Raw genomic sequence first — 11,475 nt, 5'->3', positions numbered from 1 at the left:
TAAATTGCTAAAAAGCAGTGATAAAGAGAAAATCTTAAATATATCCAAAGAAAACAGTCATGTTACAGGCAGAGGAACAAAAAAAAAATAAGGATGACAACAGATTTCTCTTTGGAAACAAGGCAAGTGAGGAGACAAGGGGGCAAGCCTTTAAAATACTGAAACACACACACACACACTCAGAATTCTATGGCCAGCAAGGGTGTCAAGAGTTTTTCAGACATCCAAAGCTAAAATAATTCATCTCCAGCATTTACAGAAAATGTTAAAAGAGGTCCATCAGGCAGAAGGAAAATTATTCCAGCTGGAAACAGGGCTCTACACAAAGGAACAAAGCATACCAGAAATACGAACAGTATGGATGACTTGGTATAGTAATGAAGCTTTGGTGAACTGTTTTCTGGAATTGCACATGCAGGGCAATTAGTTCCAGAGGTGACATGATTTAACATTTCTTTATAAAAATGTCCTTATTCCTCTAGGGGTGGACGCAAGGCAGGAAAACTGTTTCTGCAGATAATGAAGGGCAGGAAATGAGCAGTGCATCTGCATACACCTTTCGCAACCACCACAGTGAAGTTTTTCTCAGGTTAATTGTACTCTTTTGCTACTCATTTCTCATTTACCCACTTTGTTGGACAGCTATTCATGTGCCATCTGCCCCATGCACAACACTGCAACTGGCTATGTGGAGAAAAAGACGAACCAGAAAATTACCCAGGTTTTAAGGATTTCACAGTCTAGAACCAATTGCCATAATAGCAAGTAATAAATACAACTGCCTTATGAGAGGAAGAAATATAGAAGAGGCAGGGAGGGATTCCTCCCAACCAGAGATCTAAGGAAAGCCCTTTCCTAGGTAACCCTCCAAAGCGTGAGAATTTAGAAATATTTAGTTAAGAAAGGCTGCAGCTTATGTGTCAAGTGTTGGCAACTTCTGATGAAAATATTAAATTTCTGGTTAAAATATAAAATTTCTCCTCCTGCTTCATGCCCCTGCCTTCTGTTACTCTACTGTGTTTGAAACTGGAGGAGCGTGGAGAGGGAGGGGGAGGGGGAGAGACACAGAATGGATGGTGAAGCAGCAAAGTGGAGGAAGGTAGTTTTCACCACCAGAATATCTCGATGATCTCCAAAGGCCGCTGGTAGCAGGGTGAGTGGCCTTGGAAACTACGACTGTAATTGGGGCTTGCTTGCAGATTTCTCAGGTGTGTAGGGGGTGTGAACAGAAAGGCGGCCTTTTGGTTTGGGAGCTTTGGAATCTGTGGAGAAGTGTGATTAATTTTTCAAGCACTCTATGCATTGATATCCTTTTTGTTTTCTCTTGGTTTAGTGGACCCTTTCTTGAGAGTTTCAGCCCATCTTGTCTTTGCTAAGGAAAGCCACAGAAAGGTGATATTCTGGGCCTGGGTCTTCACGTGTGTGTGGAAATCTCCCCATTCTGTTCATTAGCCGGGTTTGGGGAATCACTGGCCCGGAGGACATGAATTAGGGCTGGTCCAGCTTTGGATTCCTCTTTTCACAGGACCCGGGCCATGGAAAGCATTCAATAAAATATTGGTTGGAGAAGGAAAAAAAAAGAAGTTCCTCTTCCTGTGAAAGTAAAATTGGAAGTCTTTTCAGGCATAGTTGAGATCCAGATTACTGACGTTAGCATTCAAGGCTGCATCTTTCCTCCCCCAGCCCCCCACCGTGTGTGCCCTCTAGTTACACTAGGCATGGGCTGTCACCCAGATAGGCTGTGCCTTCCTTCTGAGAGGCCTCTGCCCCCCAACCCAAGCTTTCTCTTCCTCCTCCTCAGTCCCCCCGTTTTCTTCCTGTTGTCAAACTGCCTTGTGTTTTTCTCAGCACTAAGTGATCGGCACCAGCGCAGCCTGGGGAGGGGGTGGGAGGGAGAAGAGGAAGTGGGAGAGACCATGGAGGAAGTGACAGAAGCTCGGCTGCCGGGGCTGGCACTGGAGAGACAGGGGGAGATGGTTTGAGGTGAGGCTGCAGCAGGGCAGGAAGAGGCCATTCAGGGCTTCATCCAGTGGGAGTCATGAGGGAGGGGATGTGCTTGAACAGTAAGTGCTTGTGTCAGGTTCTAGAGGATTCCCTTGGGCTGCTGTGTAGAGAATGAGCTGGGGGGAGGGGCAAAAGTCAGAAGTCATCTGGAGGCCATTGGCTGTGCTCTGTTTAATAAGAGGTGATGGGGACTTCCCTGGGGTGCAGTGGTTAAGAATCTGCCTGCCAGCGCAGGGGAACTGGGTTCGAGCCCTGGGCCAGGAAGATCCCACATGCGGCGGGGCAGCTAAGCCTGTGAGCCACAACTACTGAGCGCGCGCACCACAGCTACTGAAACCCGCGTGCCTAGAGGCCATGCTCCGCAACAAGAGAAGCCACCGCAATGAGAAGCCCGCGCACCGCAGCAAAGAGTGGCCCCCGCTCGTCACAACTAGAGAAAGCCCGCAGGCAGCAACGAAGACCCAGCGCAGCCAAAAATAAATAAATAGATTTATTAAAAAAAAGAAAAAGAAGAAGAGGTGATGGAGGTCTGGACCAGGATGAAGGCAGAAGCTGGCATATTTGGGATCATTTAGGAAGCAAAATCCATGGGGCCTGGGGTTACTGGAAGAGAACTCTGTCCAGTCCCATGAGTGGAGTGGGGGTGGGTAATTGCCCAGAGCTTCCTCTTCATCCCAGCATGCATCTTGCAATTTCAGTGCTGTGTGACTACTGGGAGCCATTGCTGCAGCCCAGGGTCTCTGGTCCATGAGTCAGCTCCTCCCTAGTCCTTACAGGTGGAGGTACAGGCTACTCCTCCACATGGGCCACTTTTTCCTACAAAGTGATGTGACTTGGGCCTCTGAGGTGATGGAGAGACAGGCTCTTTGCTGAGGTCTGTGTTCCTGGCATCAGCTAAAATGAAATTCCTGGTGGGTCTAAACTTCAGCGCCCCTCACCCCCAGCCTGGTGGCCCTGGGCTCAAGCACATGCAGAGGCCTTGGCTTGTGTCCAGATACCTCTTGTAAGGATAGAGCTGCTCATCCAGTTCTGAGCTGTGTGATGGTTTTCTTCATCTTTTGAGCTTGGAGGAGCAGAGGTGGAAACGTCTTGAATTTGAGGTGCAGAGTATGGTTAGGAAGTGTTTGTTAAAACTCTGATCAGCTGCCTCCTACCCCCATGAAAATATGAGAGAAACATTTATTGCATGTTCAGATCTGAGGTCACTGAAGGCAACATAAAAATGGGCCATGTATGACTTGGGTACTAATAAACTCACCCTTTGTCCTTTGAGGAGTACTGAGGTAGAAAGAGACATTTTCTGGGGAAAAGCATTTGTCGATGTTGGAAACTCTGTTGCTCTTTTTTTGTGGTGAGATGGGGATGAAGGTTGGGGGCTCTGGGCTTCCTCCACCCTGGCCTGGGTGTGTGTAGGGAGGTGGTCAGTGACCTGTGGATGAATTTCTGCTCCCTTTTTAAAGAACCTTCCCTCCTCTTCCCCTTTAAATCCCAGATATTTTCCTTTTTCTCTTAAACTTCAAGTTCTAATGTCCAGATGAGTGTTCCCCTGGGAGATGATGGGTGAACCATGAACTGGGTAGATTTGGGGGCTGCTATGCACTGAACTGTGTTGCTCCCAAATTCATAGGTTAAAGCCCTAACCCCCAATGTGACCATATTTGGAGAAGGAGACTCTAAGGAGGTATTTAAGGTTAAATGAGGTCATGTGGGTGGAACCCTGACCAGATAGGGTTAGTGTCCTCTTACTTAGAGACACCAAGGGCACTGTCTGTCTCCACTGGCACAGGGAGGAAAGGCCATGTGAGGACATCTATAAGCCACAGTGTAGGCCCTCACAAGAAACCGAACTGGCCGGCACCTTGATCTTGGACTTCCAGCCTTCAGAGCAGTGAGAAATAAGTTTCTGTTGTTTAAGCCACCCAGCCTGAGGAATTTTGTTATGCAGCCCAAGCTAAGACCGGGGCTTCAGCAGCTTTGGGGTCCTCCTTTTTTTTTTTAATTCTTTTTTTTTTAAATAAATTTATTTATTTATTTATTTATGGCTGCATTTGGTCTTCGTTGCTGTGCACAGGCTTTCTCTAGTTGTGGCGAGTGGGCGCTACTCTTTGTTGTGGTGCATGGGCTTCTCATTGCTGTGGCTTCTCTTGCTGCGGAGCACGGGCTCTAGGTGCGTGGGCTTCAGTAGTTGTGGCTCGCGGGCTCTAGAGCACAGGCTCAGTAGTTGTGCCACACGGGCTTAGCTGCTCCGCGGCATGTGGGATCTTCCCAGACCAGGGCTGGAACCCGTGTCCCCTGCATTGGCAGGCGGATTCTTAACCACTGCGCCACCAGGGAAGCCCTGGGGTCCTCCTTAATGATGCCGTTGTCCCTCCCCGTTCCCAGATGTCCTGGGAGCAGGACATCTCCTGGCTCAGGCTTAGGCTATAGAGGCAGTAGCAAGACACCTGACCCCGAGGACCCTGTCCTGCCTTGCCAGCTTGACCAAAGGCTCACTCTCCCCAAGGCTGCGCCTGACCTAGAGTGAGTCAGCACCAAGCCCAGCACCAATGCAGACCCTGTGCCTCCATCCAGGACACAACTCAAAGGAGACACTTTCCTTCTCTTGCCCTTAGGGCCACATCTGCATGACCCCCTTTCTCTAGAGTGGATAGTGGGGGCACAAGACCTGGTTTGGCGGGTCTCAGTGGTCCCCACTGAGCCACTACTTGGGGGAGGAGCCTTGTAGTTCACACCCTTTTATTGCCTCATCCTTTCCCACTTTTTGCCCTGATGTATTTTTTTTAACATCTTTATTGGAGTATAATTGCTTTACAATGGTGTGTTAGTTTCTGCTTTATAACAAAGTGAATCAGCTACACATATACATCTATCCCTATATCTCTTCCTTCTTGCATCTCCCTCCCTCCCACCCTCCCTATCCCACCCCTCTAGGTGGTCACAAAGCACCAAGCTGATCTCCCTGTGCTATGCGGCTGCTTCCCACTAGCTATCGGTTTTACATTTGGTAGTGTATATATGTACATGCCACTCTCCCACTTTACCCATCCCCCTCCCCGTGTCCTCAAGTCCATTCTCTAGTAGGTCTGCGTCTTTATTCCCATCCTGCCCCTAGGTTCTTCATGACATTTTTTTTTTTTTAGATTCCATATATATGTGTTAGCATACGGTATTTGTTTTTCTTCTTCTGACTTACTTCACTCTGTATGACAGACTCTAGGTCCATCCACTTCACTACAAATAACTCAGTTTCGTTTCTTTTTATGGCTGAGTAATATTCCATTGTATATATGTGCCACATCTTCTTTATCCATTCATCTGTCGATGGACACTTAGGTTGCTTCCATGTCCTGGCTGTTGTAAATAGAGCTGCAATGAACATCGTGGTACATGATTCTTTTTGAATTATGATTTTCTCAGGGTATATGCCCAGTAGTGGGATTGCTGGGTCGTATGGTAGTTCTACTTGTAGTTTTTTAAGGAACTTCCATACTGTTCTCCATAGTGGCTGTACCAACTCACATTCCCACCAGCAGTGTAAGAGGGTTCCCTTTTCTCCACACCCTCTCCAGCATTTATTGTTTGTAGATTTTTTGATGATGGCCATTCTGACTGGTGTGAGGTAATACCTCACTGTAGTTTTGATTTGCATTTCTCTAATGATCAGTGATATTCAGCATCCATTCATGTGTTTGTTGGTAATCTGTATATCTTCTTTGGAGAAATGTCTATTTAGGTTTTCTGCCCATTTTTGGATTGGGTTTTTTGTTTTTTTGTTATTGAGCTGCATGAGCTGCTTGTAAATTTTGGAGATTAATCCTTTGTCAGTTGCTTCATTTGCAAATAGTTTTTCCCATTCTGAGGGTTGCCTTTTTGTCTTGTTTATGGTTTCCTTTGCTGTGCAAAAGGTTTTAAATTTCATTAAGTCCCATTTGTTTATTTTTGTTTTTATTTCCATTTCTCTAGGAGGTGGGTCAAAAAGGGTCTTGCTGTGATTTATGTCAAAGAGTGTTTTGCCTATATTTTCCTCTAAGAGTTTTATAGTGTCTGGCCTTACATTTAGGTTTTTAATCCATTTTGAGTTTATTTTTGTGTATGGTGTTAGGGAGTGTTCTAACTTCATTCTTTTACGTGTAGCTGTCCAGTTTTCCCAGCACCACTTATTGAACACACTGTCGTTTCTCCATTGTGTGTTCTTGCCTCCTTTATCAAAAATAAGGTGACCATATGTGTATGGGTTTATCTCTGGGCTTTCTATCGTGTTCCATTGATCTATATTTCTGTTTTTGTGCCAGTACCAAACTGTCTTGTTTACTGTAGCTTTGTAGTATAGTCTGAAGTCAGGGAGCCTGCTTCCTCCAGCTCCGTTTTTCTTTCTCCAGATTGCTTTGGCTATTCAGGGTCTTTTGTGTTTCCATACAAATTGTGAAATTTTTTGTTCTAGTTCTGTGAAAAATGCCAGTGGTAGTTTGATAGGGATTGCATTGAATCTGTAGATTGCTTTGGGTAGTAGAGTCATTTTCACAATGTTGATTCTTCCTATCCAAGAACATGGTATATCTCTCCATCTGTTTGTATCATCTTTAACTTCTTTCATCAGTGTCTTTTTTTAAAAAAATAAATTTATTTATTTTTGCCGCGTTGGGTCTTCGTTGCTGCACGCGGGCTTTCTCTAGTTGCAGTGAGCGGGGGCTACTCCTTGTTGCGGTGCATGGGCTTCTCATTGCGGTGGCTTCTCTTGTTGTGGAGCACAGGCTCTAGGTGTGCGGGCTTCAGTAGTTGTGGCTCGCGGGCTCTAGAGCGCAGGCTCAGTAGTTGTGGCGCACGGACTTGGTTGCTTTGCGGCATGTGGGATCTTCCTGGACCAGGGCTTGAACCTGTGTCCCCTGCATTGGCAGGTGGATTCTTAACCACTGTACCGCCAGGGAAGCCCCATCACTGTCTTATAGTTTTCTGCATACAGGTCTTTTGTCTCCTTAGATAGGTTTATTCCTAGGTATTTTATTCTTTTTGTTGCAATGGTAAATGGTAGTGTTTCCTTAATTTCACTTTCAGATTTTTCATCATTAGTGTATAGGAATGCAAGAGATTTCTGTGCATTAATTTTGTATCCTGCTACTTAACCAAATTCATTGATTAGCTCTAGTAGTTTTCTGGTAGCATCTTTAGGATTCTCTATGTATAGTATCATGTCATCTGCAAACAGTGACAGCTTTACTTCTTCTTTTCCGATTTGGATTCCTTTTATTTCTTTTTCTTCTCTGATTGCTGTGGCTAAAACTTCCAAAACAATGTTGAATAATAGTGGTGAGAGTGGGCAGCCTGTCTTTACTCTTATGTATTTTCCCAGATTCATACTTCAAATCCCCATGTCTGTAACACCCAGATCCCCAAGAGTTAGTGATTTCTGGAATCCTGCCCAGAGCACTTGCCAGTGTTCCCTTGCTCTTCTGTTACCTCTCCCTCCACCCCGAAGGGGACAGAAGAGCACAGGGGAGCCCCAAGCAGGGACTCATCTTGGGGAGGAGGGCTGGAACCTGTCTCTGAAATGCTTTAATTATTAAAGTAATACCCACCCCCAAAACCCATTGTCCCGGAGGCTGGGAAGGACAGGCTGTTTTAAGTGGCAGCTTTCTTTGTGGCAGAACCTGGATCCCCCTACACACAACATCCGGGGAGGTGATCTTTGGTGAGATGAGGGAACGCTTGTGACCCCAGCTGTGCTGCAAGAGGCGTCTGTGTGGATCTCCACACGGAGATCCTGGAAGCACAGGTGTCCTCACTGGGAGAGAAAGGAGCATTTGGTCCCTGGCTGCAGTGAGACATCTCACATTCTGCCCCCCTGTCCTCACCACAGAAAGGACAAGAAGTGAAGGCCTTCAAGTCTTATGAAAAAGACAGGAACTGGTGAAATCTGAGTAAGGTTTGTGGTCACCTGAGACGTTGTACAAACGTGCATGTCCTGGTCTTGGTGATGCACAATAGTTATGTAAGATGCCACCACTGGGGAAAGCTGGTTGAGGTCATGAGGCCTCTTCTTTTTTTGCAACTTCTTGTGAATCCACAATTATCTCAACAAAAAAGATTTTAAAAAATGGCAGACCCACAGAACAGGAGAAAATATTTTCAAATCATAATTCTGATAAGGGACTTGTATCTGGACTACATAAATAAAGAACTCTTACAATTTGTCTTAGTTTGGGCTACTGTTATAAATTACCATAGACTGGGTGGTTTAGCCAACAATTATTTATTTCTCATAGTTCTGGAAAGTCCAAGATCAAGGTGCCCTCAGATTTGGTGTCTGAAAGCCCTCTTCCTGGTATGCAGATGGCTTTTTAGTTATGTCCTCACATAACACAAGACAGATCTTATTTGCTTCCTCTTTTTTTTTGGCTGTGTTGGGTCTTCGTTTTTGTGCGAGGACTTTCTCTAGTTGTGGCAAGCGGGGGCCACTCTTCATCGTGGTGCGTGGGCCTCTCACTATCGCGGCCTCTCTTGTTGTGGAGCACAGGCTCCAGACGAGCAGGCTCAGTAGTTGTGGCTCACAGGCCTAGTTGCTCCGCAACATGTGGGATCTTCCCAGACCAGGGCTTGAACCCGTGTCCCCTGCATTGGCAGGCAGATTCTCAAACACTGCGCCACCAGGGAAGCCCCCTTTGCTTCCTCTTTTAAAAGGGCATTAATTCCATTGTAAGAGCTCCACCCTCATGACCTTATCCAACCCTAATTATCTTCCAAAGGCCCCAGCTCCAAATTTCATCACACTGGGGATGAGAATTTCCATATATGGACTTTGACGGGATACAAACATTCAGTCCATACAATTCAATAATAAGAAGAAAAATAACCCAATTTTAAAAATAGGCAAAGAATCCATATAGATATTTCTCCAAAGAAGGTGTGCAAATGGCCAATAAGCATATAAAAAGATGTTCCACACCATTATCCATCGTGAGAATGCAGATCAAAACCATGAGATACCACCTCACCTGTAATAAAAAAGATAACTCCAAGTGTTGGCAAGGGTGAAGAGAAATTGGATCTGTTATGCATTGCTGGTGGGAACGTAAAATGGCACAGCCATCAGCCTTGCAGTTCCTCAGAAAGTTAAACATAGATAGTTACCAGCAATTCCAATCCTAGGTATACACCCAAGAGAAGTGAGAACATATGTCCCCCCAGACCACAACTGTTTATAGAAGCGTTACTTATAGTAGACAAAAAGGAGAAATAACTGATGAATGGAAAAATAAAATGCAGTATAACCATACAATAATATATATTATTTGGCAATAAAAAGAAATGAAATTCTGATACATGGGTGAACCTTAAAAACATATGGTAAGTAGAAGGCAGAAAAGACCTGTATTATTTTGTCAGGCTCACCTAGCTCAGCCTCGCCTGAGAACCGAGAAGTCCCCAGGGCACCCCTCACCCCTGTAGCCATGTCACATGCACGGCTGTGGGGTGGTGCGAAGACAAGTGGTCCCTGGCCTCCCCTCCCTGCCAGCTGGGCTGGGAGGCCCTTCACTGGTGCCAGGAGTTTGTCCTGAGGCTGTTGTGGGGCCCTGAAGCTGACCCTCCCCAGGCCATACTGACCTCCCACTCAGCTGCCTAAGCTGTGAGGCTTGGCCAGGCCTTTCTGGCTGGGAGGTCAGGCCAAGGAGAGCCTTGGGCACTGTGTCCTGGCTTCTCATCCTCCCTGGCCAGGGCCTGAGGAGGAAATAACAGGTTCCTCGGACTCTCATGAGGGCCCAGCTGACTGGGCTTCCTGCACGTGCTTGGCCACACCGCACAGAATGTGGGGTCTTAGTTCCCTGACCAGGGATCAAACCCGCCGTCCCTGCAGTGGAAGCGCGGAGTCTTAATCGCTGGACCCGTAGGGAAGTCCCTACCAAGCACGTTTTATACTATGTCTTCTCAGCCAAAGAGAGGAAGCAGGGTTTCAAAGGCTCATCATGGGCTCTGGGTCCATAAGTGTCCCGGTTTCCTGTGTCCCTGATGTCTTAGGACTAGGTCTGGGGCCTTGGGGGTATTGTCACTTCCTCCATATCCTGCCCGAGCCCCCAAGGGCCTGCCCGCCCAGGCCTTTGTCTTCTCCCTCACAAGCTGTGTGGGTTTCAAGAGGCTTAGCAGGCTGGGGTGTTGGGGCAGCTGCCTGTCCTTCCCTCTGCTTGGATTATCCAGGGCTGCCCAGGTCCTTGGGGCCATGGCTGATGCATATAGATGGGCCCAGCAGGTCTACCCCAGCCTCCCTGCAGGCCTGGGCCTGTGTCCATGGCTCAGGTGTCCTTTTCCCACCATTTGCTTCTAGAAACTTACGTGCATGGGCCTTAGGCCCCAAGGACCACAGGGGGCTTTGCTGACAGCTGTACAGAATCTGAGCTCCAGCGTGCTCTGTGCACGCTCCCCATGGCCATGGTGCTGCAGGACCCAAGGCCCTTCTCCAGGTGCCCGCTGCACAACCCCTTCTCCAGGGGGCTGAGGGTGCAGAGGCTGAGGTCTCGGAGTGAGAGAGACCCGGGTTCCAATCCCAGCTCTGCCTTTTGCTACTGTGCTGGAGTAACTGGTGTCTCATCTGAGCCTCAGTTCTACCTCATCTGAAAGATGGGGATGATCCAGTTGGAAGGGCTAAATAGATGTATACACATAAAGCGCTGGCTTGCAGGAGGTGTTCAGCAATGTCACCTTCACCTCCCACTCCTCTGGTCCTGGCTGGCTGCAGCCCAGTCCTGGGACAACAGCCGCCGTCCCACTCCTGGTCTCAGCCCCACCTTGGGGATCCACTTCAGGCATCACAGTACCAGGGATGACCAGCAGGTGGCACCCACCCCAGCTCCCTGTCCCCAGGCTGCTGCTGCTGCTGCAGACCTCCATGGATTTCCTTACTCTTTTTTTCTGGTTTACTGTAGTTTATTTTGGATTATACAAGAAGGGGCATCAGAGTTGTGTCAGGACCCAGAGCTCTGGCTGAGAGCTATCCTCTTCCCCCCACCCCACTGGTCCCAGGCAGGAAGAGCGGGCTTGCCTGCTCTCCTCCTCCCGCTACCCATGTGGGCTTCCTGCAGTGCCTGGGGCCAGCCTCCCTGGTGTTTGCCCTGATGTCCGCTTCTGGTGCTTAAGTGGCCTCCAGTCGGTGCCAGCAGGCTGATAAGCCCTGGCTCAGGACTCCTCCCCGCCCCTGCTCTTCCTGGCACCCTTTGGAATTGGTGTTAAACGCAGGCACACAGCCTCTGGTCCAGCCAAACCTGGCTGAGTAGCCTTGCGAGCTGACTGTGGGTGTGACTGCTTCATACTGTCCAGGTTGCTGGGCGGACAAATAGACATGTCTGTGAGTGTCTCATCTCCCCAAGGACTCTGGATCTCCTGGGAACCCCACCAGTGGCTGGGAGCACCCAGCTCTCTTTCCCTGGCATTAGTTTGTCCTAGGTCGGGATAAGGGTCTATGCATTTGGCTACAGGCAAGGCCTA

This window comes from Lagenorhynchus albirostris, chromosome 10 (genome assembly GCF_949774975.1).
Source record: "Lagenorhynchus albirostris chromosome 10, mLagAlb1.1, whole genome shotgun sequence".
NCBI classification, from domain to species: Eukaryota; Metazoa; Chordata; class Mammalia; order Artiodactyla; family Delphinidae; genus Lagenorhynchus; species Lagenorhynchus albirostris.
Note: the sequence above shows the minus strand (reverse complement) of the source record.